This window comes from Nuphar pumila, chromosome 6 (genome assembly GCF_984573655.1).
Source record: "Nuphar pumila chromosome 6, dmNupPumi1.hap1.1, whole genome shotgun sequence".
NCBI classification, from domain to species: domain Eukaryota; kingdom Viridiplantae; phylum Streptophyta; class Magnoliopsida; order Nymphaeales; family Nymphaeaceae; genus Nuphar; species Nuphar pumila.
The window spans coordinates 10,826,346-10,839,877 of NC_143254.1; positions in this window are offsets into that span (position 1 = coordinate 10,826,346).

A 13,532-nucleotide genomic window follows, 5' to 3' on the forward strand; every position below is an offset into this window, starting at 1 on the left:
TTAGGGACATTAAAACTGGAGGGTGCATGTTTCAGTTGAAATTCAAGGATCGGTAAATCATTGGGTCCAGTGGCGGAGCCAAAAGTTTTTCGTTGGGTGGGCAGACTTCGGGTCTCAGGGACAATGCCAGAAGTTCCCGGCGATGACTCCATCGTAGGTGGGCTTGCCGAAGGTGGTCTCCCAGCCCTTCATCTAGACGCCAAAAATTGATGGTGCAGGCCATCAGTTTCAGAGAGAGATGGTCGTCTTCTCCTGTTCTATTTCGGCCTTGGTGGCAGAGGGAGAGAGACATATAGAGAGAGCGAAATAGAGAGTCTAAGGCTGCATACAGGTCGGACTGCAGTCCAGACCCGTGTGAATTTAGGTCAAATCAATTCATTTATGGGCTAATCAACGACTCTTTTAAGCTAATGTATGTAAAAATATACGGTAAAGTAACAAAATTATTGGATAATGTGCAAAAAACTATTACTGATATTATACCTGACACTTGTTCGAATTTTTTTTTTTCGGTTTCTAATTTTGGGGTGGGCGAGCCACTGATTGGGTCATAAACCTTAATTTGAGATCCACGGAACTCAATCACCCCCCTTAAGGATCCGACCCAATGCAAAGAATCATGCCCTAAATATTCGTGCCACGTCCTCGAAAAATGGATCCACGTGGGGACCAGACCTAACTTGGATTTGACGCCATTGACAGCCCTAGATTGCCTACCAGGAAACTGAAGGTCCACAAAAAGATGCTTCATGCTACTAAGTGAGGGAGGCCTCATGCTATGAGGACCGAAATTCGTGCTCGCATAAAATTTGTTAGGGGTAAAACCAATAATTTCTTGTGGTCCCCACATGGGTGAGGACAAACTATGCGTTATGACACGGCGTCTTTTAGCGTTTAGGGCTCGTGAACTCAAGGGGCTGCTCGTGAACCCATTTTGCATGCATTATTGCATGCAATCAAGCATCAATCACAAATCCAAGTTGAGTGTGTTTGTTCTCATGATTCAACAAAAAAATATTCAAATCGAGGGTTTTAGAGTTTAGTTTTTTTTTCTCCCCTTTGGTAACTCAAGGAAAATGTTCACATTTTTATTTGTTTAATCCACATAATTATAGCAAAAATACTTGTGAATTACATATTTTTTGTTGTGTTTTTCTTTTATCTTTTTAATGATATACATTCTTTTTTTTATATACAAAAAAAGCCAGGAAAAAAAGATTTAAATCTAGGCCTAGGGTTTAATTTTTTTTCACGTTGGTAATTGATAATTTTTTCATATTTTTACTTGACTAACGAACTTATTTATTTCAAAATGTCAAGGGTTGGCAAATAATTAAGAATATCCCAGTTTAGCATAAATACAAATATAAAAGAAAATTAGATCCCATTTGGCCAAACAATATGAAAGAAAGCTGGTTTTAATCACCTTAAACGGATCAAATTTTTTTTTACTGAATTTGAACTTTATAATTCCATGTTACATTTCTTAAGGCAATTTTAGTATAAAACAAACACTTTTTTTGCTCAATTTCTATGAAGAAAAAACAATATTTTTTCTTACAAATAGTTAATTAAAATTGACATATAATTTTTATCTATTCTAGTTTTTGTGAAACTCAATAAAACTGTTTTTCTTTCTCACTTTTTTTAATTGCCAATCGGGGGAATAGACCCCCTCAGGTTCGAAACTGAGACACAAAAAACAAAACCTTTTCTCAAATCAAGTACTCATATTTTCATTATCTACATTTATCCACTCAAAATAATTGATAGTCCATAATCTATTTAGAAAAATCCAACTTGTAACTTTCTTTCTCGATCAATGTTCTTTGGCAATTCAATAATTATGGATCGAAGAAGAAATTAAGGTAATGTTTTTTATTTATTTTTATACTCGAAGAAACTGCCCCAAGCTCAGAGACCTAGTCGCGCTGGCTCAGCGAGCCGTACGTATGATCGCTGTCCTGTCAACGTAAAACTCCGAGGGCATACCACTCGACCCAGGGAGTTACCAAGCTTCAGCTTATGCAGGGGCGACGCTCATGGGATTTAAACCTAGACTGCCCGTCAAGGGGCCTAGGCTCAATCCCACTAGGCCAAACCCCTTGGAGCAAATTACAAGGAATGCACCAAAATGTGAGCTATTTATAGATAGCCATCTAACTTTTGGACTGTTACATTTAAATGCCTATGTTTCATTTTTCTTTTCTTAGCCAGAAAAAAATCACTCCATTACTTACTGCACATTTTCAGGTATGGGTGGGCATGGGCCGGCCTGCTAATGGATCAGGCTGACCGGGATGTTGACCGGGCCGGCCCGGCCCGGTCAATGGCCTGGCCAATCAATGACAGGAACTTTAGCCATCAATCTGACTTAAGGGACCCACCTTATTTGGCTTGGGAATGCATTTGGGTCCTTATATGGATACAATTAAGCATGGCTGAAATCTACACATACGCTGAGCTGGATCTGGATCAGATTTTGGTACAGACCCAATAAGTCCGTTTGATCTTCTAGGTCCATCATCTTGTCACATTAGGACTTAGGCCGGGATCCGATCCACAGATAGTCCAAGATGCGTCTTACTTTTAGAAAGAGAACCAAGAAGATGATTCTTGATTAGTGTAATTAACAAACTTATGTTGGTAGTGATCTTTGGCCCGACCCATTCCCCATCCCCAAATTGAGCCAGAGATTCTTGATTTGATAAGAGGGTTTGCTTGATGGTTGGATCTGTCATGGGCCCCACACAATATCCGACCTTGAGCCCAGGTATTCAAAAGTCACCAATAAGAAAAGGAGCAAGAAAAAAAAAAGGAAAAAGAAAGAAAGAGACAAAACCTATTCCAAGGTATTACACCAAGGGTATGAGTCTCATGACACTCCTAGGGGCAAGTAAGGTTAACATCACCCCTCTGCGTAAGCCAATGCCAGCATAGACCTGGAGGTCAGGGGTCTTAGTCTTAGAGTTTTACGCTGTAGACATGATAACTGTAAGTATGGCAGGCTGAGCAAGCACAACCAGGTCTTTGTGTCAGGTGCGGTTTCTTCTGATTATAAATAAAAAAACAAAAACAAAAGGTTACCAGCACTACCACCAAGCACACTATTTGAGTAAATATTTGGACCTAGACAAGGGAGTAAAACCCGTTTGGTCTAAACACTTAAACCCTACTTGCCCTATTCAAACCTGAGAATCCTTGGTTATGATAGTGAGACTTAACCATCCACCTATTTTATTCGACCCCGAGGATAAATAGAATTATTAATGCTAACTTGGTCTGTTTTAGTTCAATACGAGCTCTAACATGAAGGAGAAGTTGAAGAATGGAACACTTATGCTCATTTAAACATCTTTACTTTTGTGCCTAAATCATGCCTAACAACCAATTCATTTACATAAGTTTTTTTTTCTTTTACTCGGAGAAACCGCCCCAGGCGCAGAGACCTAACTGCGTTGGCTCAGCCTACCATACTTGCAGTCTCTGTCCATGTGGGTGTAAAACTCTGAAGGCTTACCCCTCGATCTCAACGAGTCACCAAGCTTCGGCTTACGCAAGGGGTGATGCCCATGGGATTTGAACCTAGACTGCCTCGTCAAACGGTCTAGGCCCCATCTCACTACACCAAACCCCTTAGGTCTATTTACATAAGTATTCTGTGATTCATATATCCCACAAAGCGTAGTCTTGTTTTTACGGGCCTACCGGATCCGAGCCGAGTTGGAAAGCTTTCATATAGAGTCGAATGCAAGCTCATTTTAGGAACCCGAACAAACTTATTACCAAGCTGAGTTCCAAGCGGCTTGGCTCATTTCCCAGTCCTACTAATTAACAATAATGATAGTGTCAATCTTGGTGAAAATTATTAACCTTCCACTTGGTTCCTTCTTGTAGATGCATAGTAAGGTAGAAAGTTGCCCCTAAGACACGGTTGAAGGCAAGGAACCAAAAGGAGAGCTCAGAGGGGGAATAAAAGTGGGATGGTCCAGTACTGGCAACAGGAAAGGGTAAGTGGTGGTCTTGTTAGGCATGTGAACCCTATCAGGGGGCTTATGATGCATCACATTCCTTGGTTAATTTTGTGGTCTCCTTCAATAAGTTGGTGAAATGTAGACCAGCCCCTGCCAACTTTGTTGGTATCAGCCCAAGGGCTTTTTGTGGTGTAGGACCCTAGCAGTCACGGACGGTTCATATTCCCTCCTTTGAATTGGACCCCACCAATTCTAGGGCTAATCGCTCCTTATATGTGTGTGCCCTAGTTATTGGGGTTACTACTGCCTTGGGGGTTAGGACTGCACTGTCTTCGCCCTCCTGGCTGGTCTATGCTTGCATGTGTGTGTATGCAGGGGAGGGGTGGTGGTGCTGGGGGCGGGGGCGGGGTTGACCCCAATAAATTCTTGTGCAGGGATGTCAAACTGCCAGTAATGTGGGTTTTGTACGGATATAAGACCAACCCAGATCGGAAGCAGATCAGGTCATGCTGAACATGAGCATTTTTCTCATGCCGACATCGTGGCCGTCTGTTTGCATTTCGGATGAATGCCACGTGGTTTTGTTGACTTTTGAGCTTTTTAAAATGCAAATCGGATGGCCACGATGTCGGCATGAAAAAAAATGCTCATGTTCAGCATGACCTGATCTGCTCCCACCCAGATCCGTGCTCAGTAGACGGAGGTAAGAAGCTAGGGGAGATAACAATTTGTTACCATCGTGGGTAAAGAACCCTCTAGTTGAAACTCATAGGGGGAGGTTGTTTTGACCAAATCTGACATAATGGAGTCATGGTTGACTTCAGCATGGTCAAAATAGTAAGAATGAGCCCATGGATCATAGTTTCTCGATGTAAAATTATGTTTTTTGAGTTTTAAAAATTTGGTATATTGATTTTTTCAACACATGTAAAATCTGACATACCTGTACATGTGAAAAGAAAAACTGAAAAAGATTAAATATTATATTTTCACTGTCCACGAGGTAGAAAATATTACCCCAATCTAAGTAAGCCAGGTAAAACTTAGATATATTGAAGGGGTTTTTGAACTTTTAAAAACCAAAATAAGTGCATGTGCGTAGGGTCCTGAGTAAGGGTTAATGGGTGGAGTTTGGTTTGTACTCAGGTAAAACCAGACTTGGGAACGATTTCTTGTATGGTATCGGGTCCGGGCCTAGGTCTAATCGGGTCCATTACAAGAGAAACCATACCCGGACCCGATAAGAACTAGACACAAACCATACCCTGTAAAATAATAGTTTTTTTTATCATTTTTACATTGAAAAATTGCAGGTCTTAATCGGAACTCGGGTCAGGCCCGAGTCTGGTATAAAAATTTACAAACTATACCCAGATCCATGTACTAATCGGGCCTTCGGGTCTGGACCCGGGTCTTATTATTTATCATCATACCTGGACTCTATAAGGTTTGGTCCAGGTTGGGTCTGGGTAAACCTGACCCATTGATACCCCTAGTCATGCGAATATGAGAACTGGGTATTTATGGCGCCTTTTTTGCTGAAAATCCATCCTTGCAGTCAGCACGATACATTTGCCAGGAATCAATACCTGAATCGTACTTTTTAGCAAAAAATTGACAATTTTTCTGGAGGTTGAATATTTGCAAAAATATTAGGCTCTTGATTTTAAAGCCCCCAAAAACGTATTCAATTTATCGTAATCTGATGATCCAAGAGCTGATTCATACAAATTCAAGTAGGGATGGCAGTGGGGCGGAAGACAAGGTCTCCACCCCCGCCCCGCCTCAAGATTAGAACCTCCATCCCCGGCGGGGATGGATTTTAACCTCCACCCCGCCTTCATCCCCGTTTCATGTCCTCCATCCCCGGTTCAAACGGGGATGAGGTGAGGCGGGGAAAAGTGGCAGGGGGGGGGGGGGGAAGGGTACGTCCATCCCTGCCTCCATCCCGGAACGAGGATGGATTTTAACCTTCGTCCCCGTTTCATACCCTTCATCCCCGGTCCAAACGGGCCGAGGCGGGGCGGGCCCCCGCTTTCCCCCGGTCCACTGCCATCCGTGCAGTCAGATTAAAAAAAAAAAACTTCAAAAATCTCAGCTTGTACGATAAGATTCTGATTCATAGGATTGCATTATTCCATGTGTGCATGTATGTAGCTAGTGTAGCACATTTAAGCATGCAGAAGTGTGCGTGTGATTTCATACCTAAGTGTATGTGCATGAAGGGAGCATGCACAAGAATATTGCCCTGTTTATGTGGGTACATACCATGTAGAGAGTCGGTAGTTTACTCAATATCGATATGCTTTGTCCAAAAGCAGTTTGGATGGGGTTGCTTGGTTAATATTCTCAGACATTCCAGTTTCAAATTCGGGTCTGGGTTGGGCAAAAAGGTGAGTTTCGCGTTTCTACATGGGCAGGATTTGAGAGCTTGTTTATAGCTCCATTTTACTTGGGTTTTGTATTTGTTCCATTGATCAGTGTTTAAGCTTCTTTAGAAGGCTTGACGATGAAAAAAGTGGGCATCAAGCCGGACCCAGCCCTGACTGAACCTGACATGATCCAATCTACCATATTTTGTAGAGTAACCAAAAACTAACAAAGCCCATCCAGATAAGTTGGTAGGCCAGGTTTATGCCCAGGCCTTATTGGTAGGGCTGGGAAACAATCCGAGCTCATAAAGAACTAGTTTGAACTTGTAAAATGGGCTTGCAAAGCCAAACACGAACAATAGATGTTTGACTTGGCTCAGCTCGTATAAGCAGTAATAAATACGTTTAGGTAGGTTTTATATTATATATAGTGTAAAACAAATGATTGGCGTATTTGATTTGCATTACTTCCCAGCTCTGAAACAACGTATAAGCTCGAACTCAGCTCTGCTCGCCACAAGAATGAGCCAAGTTTGAACACTTCAAGCTCGGCTTGTTTGGATATAAAACCTGGCCCATGGCCCTCCTGTTGACCCACTAACTAAGATAATCGGGCTCAACTTGAAAAAGGTGTTTAGGTGTACGGGTCTCGGGTTTCGATATCAAGACTCCAGACCCGACCCACATCCACCTATTGTACGTACGTTACTATTGTTACTTTTGTTTCTTTTCTTCGAGTCTGGATATTATAATGGATCCAGACCCATACTGTACATTCAAGTATTAATATGAGTTTTAGGTCACGATTCCTTTCAACAGAAATCGTGACAGCCGCAGACCCCTCTTGCTTCTCTTCTTCGTTTCTCTCTCTCTCCTTTCTCGATACCGGTACAGGTGGAGATTCTAACATGGTATCAAAGCCGAGATCCATCTAAGTGTCGAAGAGGTTTCCGACAAGTGTGACGATCAGAGATTTGAGGTTTTTTCGTTCCCTCCCTTTCTACTCTTCTTCGTTTCCTTTCTTCTTCTCTCATTCTTCCCCTCTTTCTGAAATTTTCTGTGTACCCACATCTCACGCGGGCTTGATATTCTCGTGGATATGAGATTCACGTGAATTCTGTTCACGTGAACCCAGACCATGAAAAAGGGGTCACTGTATTTCACGTGAATCACTGAAATCGATTCACGTGAAACACCAAATCAATCACGACCCCTATTTTGGATCTGTTTTCGTTTGATATTATCTGCTTGATCTCTTTTTGTTGATATCATTTGTTTGATCTCCCTTTTGCCCAATCTCCTCCACGCATCTACTTTTACATATTCAAATATTCCAGCTTTTCTCGTGAATTTTTATTATTTCTGCTGTGTAATTTCCTTCCTGATTCTCATTTTCTATACTTGTCTGAAAATGTATCTAACGTGTGAAAGTGTTTTCATCATGTCAATCTCGTTCTTTGAGTGTATAGAAAAAGGTTCAGTCTCTCTATTCTCTGAATCTAACAGCCTGCGATCTCCTGTTCATTAAAAAAAAGAAGAAGGGCTGAGCATTTCGTGAACACTCTTGTTGAATTTTATTCTCAATGGACCCTTATTCCTCTCAATCTTATATTTTTTCAAGTTTTCTCAACCAACTCGTTTCTGAAAAGTTGAATACCTCAAACTTCTTGATTTGGAAGAGACAAATTATTCATTTTATAAGGAGCCAAGGTCTCTTAGGTCACCTGGATGGAACCACTCCAGTCTCACCAGAATTTGTCTCGAGAGAAAAGAAAGATGATAAAGGGGTGAGTTCGATCGTGTATGTCAAAAATGTAGAATTTCTCAACTGAAAAAGGAAAGATCAATCAGTTGTTGCATACATTACTTCTACCTTGTCTCAAGAGGTCCTTGTTGCCATCCCTGACAATTGTACAACACTGCAACTCTGGGAGCGACTGGTTCAGATGTATTCATAGGTTTCACAAGCGAGGATGGTTTTTCTCAAAAAAGAATTTCAGTTGCTAAGAAAAAATTCCATGACCATAATGAAATATTTGAACAAGATAAAGATTATCACATATCAGCTTGCAGTAATAGGATGTGCGGTAAGTGACCGTGACATGGTGCAACAGACTCTGAGTGGATTGGGATCGTACTACAATATGATAGTCACTTCACTATTGTGCCTCATTGTCCTTCCTACCTTTAATGAGCTACGAGCTAAATTGATTCAGTGTGAAATGACTCTGAAGGGTTTCTCTAAAGAAACTCACATTCACATAAATTCCCAAGAAAATTTTGCCACAAGAGTGACTTATGGTAGAGGACGAGGACGAGGAGGGCAAGGGCGAAGTGGACACGGAGGATGTGGTCTGCTTCCCACTCCCAATATGTTAACTCATGTGCAAAGACAAATATCCATCCCCACTTGCTTCCTTTGTAACAAAAGGGGCATATCAAGGCGACTTGTTGGCATAATCCAGAAAATAAAGGAAAGGGTCCACAGACAGAAACCAAAAGAAAGTTCACAAATATCAAAGACAATGGAGAGATTAAAGATCTGCTGATATCTGCCTTGTCATAGTTGAAATTGAAGCAGAGTGATGAAGGCACTTGGTTTGTCGACTCAGAGGCAGCAACTCATGTGACAGGCGATGCAGGTAAACTTTCTAACCCTATTCCTTATTTTGGAAAAAGTAAGATTGTCACTGGAGATGGATCCCACCATCCTGTTTCTCATGTTGGAAAAACTATCATTACCATGCCATATTCCACTCTTAAACTTTCTGATGTTCTTCACGCTCCCGACATCAACAAAAATATTATCTCTGTTTCCAAACTTATTGATGATAATAATGCTTCAGTTGAATTCACTCTCTTCAGGTCAAGGACCTACACACGAGGAAAACATTCGCTGAAGGAAAGAGACGAGGCAATATGTATGTCTTTGAAGAAGCTCCATGTCATTCTGTTTGCCCTGTTCATCTGGATTCGAAGTCTTCATTAGAGACGTGTTCATCCTCTTCTGTCAATGTTTTTAGTATTTCTGAATATAATAAGCCTTTCTTATGGCATAGTCAATTAAGACATTGTGGGAGTCATTTTATTGATAAACTTGTCTCTAATAATCTCATTCCAAAAGAAAGTCTCAATGGGAATGAAAGAAGTCAGAAGTGTTCCAGTTGTCTTTCATGCAAAAGTCATGTATTGCCTTTTCATTCCATTAATAAGAGAGCTTTAAAACCTTTTGAGATAATTTGTTCTGATGTATGGGGACCTGCCCCAATTATTTCTGGATCTAGGAGCAGATACTACCAGATCTTTGTTGATAACTATTCTCGATACACTTGGATATATTTCATAAAAAATAAGTCAGAAGTCTTCCTTTTGTTTCAAAATTTTCTTTCCTTGGTTAAAAATCATTTTTCTGAGTCTATCCAATTTTTTCAATGTGATGGAGGTGGGGAGTTCTCATCTCGTGATTTTATTTCTTTTCTTTAAAATAACGAAATAGGAAGAAGGGTGTCCTGTCCACACACCCCACAACAAAATGGGATTGCTAAGCGAAAACATAGGCATATCGTTGAAAGTGCTATGAGTATGCTTCATGACAATAACCTTCCCATCAACCTATGAACAAAAGCTTTTCATTCTGCTGTTCATGTGATAAATAAACTGGCTATGGTTGTTCTGAAAAATAAGTCTCCTTACTACTGTCTTTTTGGAGCTCACCCTAATTATCACGATCTGCTTGTCTTCGGATGTGTTTGTTATGTGCATATTGACCAGTCCCTGAGAAACATGTTTTAGGATAAGGCTCAGAAGTGTAGGTTTGTGGGATACGCAGATGACTACAAATGATATAGGTGTTATGATCCAACCAACAAACACATCAGAATCTCAAGAAATGTTGTCTTTGATGAGAAAATTTTTGATCATGGTACCGACACAACAGATACATTCCCCAACACAATTGAAGTTTACTATCCTTGGCTGAGTTCAGAACTTTTTGCTAGTTCCAATGAAGCATGTTCTTCAGATTGTGTGCAATGAGAAGAAGAGACGTTTGAGAACACTGAGACATCGAGATCACAGAATGAGGAGAAAACACCATTATTCATACCAGGCAGATACAAAGGCATTTCCTATTCTAGACAGAGACCGAAAGCATCAAATCATCCAGATCATGTCTCTGTCACCAATCCTATTGCCTCTCACACTCTTGAAGTCAGAAAATCAAATCGCATACGACATCCTATTGACAGGTGGGTTAGCTATAACAACTTCTCCTTGGATTTTTAGCTCTTTTTAACTGCACTCAATAAGGAAGATGAACCCATTATGTACTATCAGGCAACCACTTCTACCAAATGGGTAGAAGCCATGAATAATGAAATGCGGGCATTGCATGAATGTGGAACCTGGGAAGTTGTTCCTAGACCACCTGACAAAAATGTTGTCGAATGCAAATGGGTCTACAAAATAAAGTACAAGCCAGATGGAACTATTGAACGATACAAGGCAAGACTTGTAGCAAAAGGATTCACTCAAGAAGCATGGCAAGACTATGATGAGACCTTCAGTCCGGTGGTGAGAATGGAAACAATTCGAATTATTCTTTCCCTGACTGTTGAACATGGATGAAAGTTGAGTTAGCTTGATGTGAAAAATACATTCTTGCATGGGGATTTGAAGGAGGAAGTCTATATGGAACAACCCCCTGAATATCAAGAACAAAATTGCAAAACTCATGTGTGTAGGCTAAGTAGAGCTATTTATGGTCTAAAGCAAGCATCTCACTCTTGGTTTGATAACTTTTCGCTTGAGATTCAAAAACATGGATTTTCTCATTCCGTATTGGACCACTCACTATGTATTTTTTGGAGTCAGAATGTGACCACTCTACTATTAATTTATGTTGATGATATTGTCATCATAGAAAACTCTGAAGCTCACATCAAAGAAGTAAAAAACTTACTAGGTCAGAGATTCAAAATGAAAGATCTTGGTGTCCTGCGTTATTTTCTTGGTGTAGAAGTTGATAACCAGGCTCATGACTTGACACTTACTCAATACAAGTATACCGTGGATGTTCTCAGCAAGGCAGGCATGAAAGACTGCAAACCTCTAGGAACTCTAAGTGTGCTTCACCAAAAACTCAATGCTCATGATGGAGATTTGTGTGACGACCCCACCAGGTATCGCAGTATAATAGGAATGTTGTAGTATCTCACATTCACTCGACCCGATACTGTTTATTAAGTCAATCAAGTGTCTCAGTTTATGCATGCACCACATACTGGACATATGGAAGCAGTTAAGAGGATACTTAGATATCTGAAAGGGATCGTTGGAGACGGATTGATATATTCACCGCAGTCATTGGGCAAGAATGAGCGCGAACTTACTGTATACTGTGATGCAGACTGGGCAGAGGATCCCGATGAACGAAGATCTACATAAGGATATTGTGTCTTTATTGAAAGGAATTTAGTCTCTTGGAGCAGTAGAAAACAAAAGGCTGTTGCTAGATCAAGCACTGAGGCTGAGTATAGATCCATGCTGTCGAAGCCACATGGGTCAGGCATCTCCTAACTGAAGTGGGAGAAACGATTGCTCGCTCTACCTTGTTGTGTGACAATCAAAGTGCTCTCAACATGTCATTCAATCCAGTTCACCACAGTCGTGCTAAGCATATTGAGATTGACCAACATTTTGTAAGACAAAAAGTTGAAGAAAAAGAGATTGAGCCTGAGTTTGTCAACACTGAAAGACAAGTTGCAGACATATTTACAAAGGGCCTGACAAAAAATCATTTTTGGATGCTTAAAGACAAGTTGTTCATGGTTCAAAACCATGATCAACTTGAGGGGGGGTGAAAAATGTGTTTAGATGTATGGGTCTCAGGTCTGGATATCAAGACTCCAGACCCGACCCACATCCACCTATTGTATGTACGTTACTATTGTTACTTTTGTTTCTTTTCTTCGGGTCTAGATATTATAATGGATCCAAACCCATATTGTACATTAAGTATTAATATGAGTTTTAGGTCACGATTCCTTTCAACGGAAATCGTGACAGCCGCAGACCCCCTCTTGCTTCTCTTCTTCATTTCTCTCTCTCTCTCTCTCTCTCGATACCGGTACAGGTGGAGATTCTAACACAACTAAGCCTGAAACTGATTCAGTAAGCTTGAATTCTATAACAAAAATACTGCCAAGTTTGCTATGTATGACAGTGGGGTTGCTTTCTGTGGAAACCAAAGTCTCACCCCTGAGTCGGATTTCATTTCCATGGATTTTGGAGAATGTACGAGATGCTTGTCTCCCGTGTTTCGATGCGTGTCTGTGGGTCCATAACAGTGGCTCTTTCATCAAAGGGGGCTCCACTTGTCTGGCAGGAGCAGTTAGTGCAAGTCACCTTGTGTTGGGACATTGCAAGTTTGAATCCCAATGGTATATGATTGTGTAACTGGTAGGGGTCTGCCTAACCCCCGGTTTTCTCTGTCGAAAAAACCCAGTCCCTTTCGGCTCAGATAGAACTGTATTTTCCTTAGTTTTCTATTCAAGGAAAGGAGAACCAAATAAAGAACAAAAAAAGGAACATTTTTTAGACAAATTTGTGTGCTGTTCAAGGTTTTTTGGTTTATAGTTAACGCACATTACACAACCAATAACACCATAAATTTTGGTGCTTAGAAAAAAAAAAAACCTCATCACGATATCCTTATGAGGTGGTTTTACATCATTCTAATAAATTTGCCATAATATAAAATCATAAGCTTTTTATAGTCTAAGATTGAAGGTCTCCTACCAACGGGGCCTCCACGTGATTGGTAGGAGCTGTTTGTGCACGTCTCCTTGTGGTGGAACGTTGCAAGTTCAAAACCCAATGATAGGTTGAATAGTAACTGGTGGGGGTCTACCTAACCCCAGCTTGCCTTTCAAAAGAAAAAGATTGAAGATCTCTTTCGTTCCCTTTCTCAACTCTGTCTCTGCTGCAAAAATTTCTTTTTTCTGATGGCTATTAATTTTACTAAAACACTTTTAAGATACATCCACTTTTGTGTTCACACACCTTTTATTTGAAATTTCTATGAAGTTTAAATCACCACACTCGGGCTGCAAATCTCCTAGAAACTCGTAGCCAATGCAACGGAACTCAAAATACCACGTATAACAGTTTCGGTTTACTTGCTTGA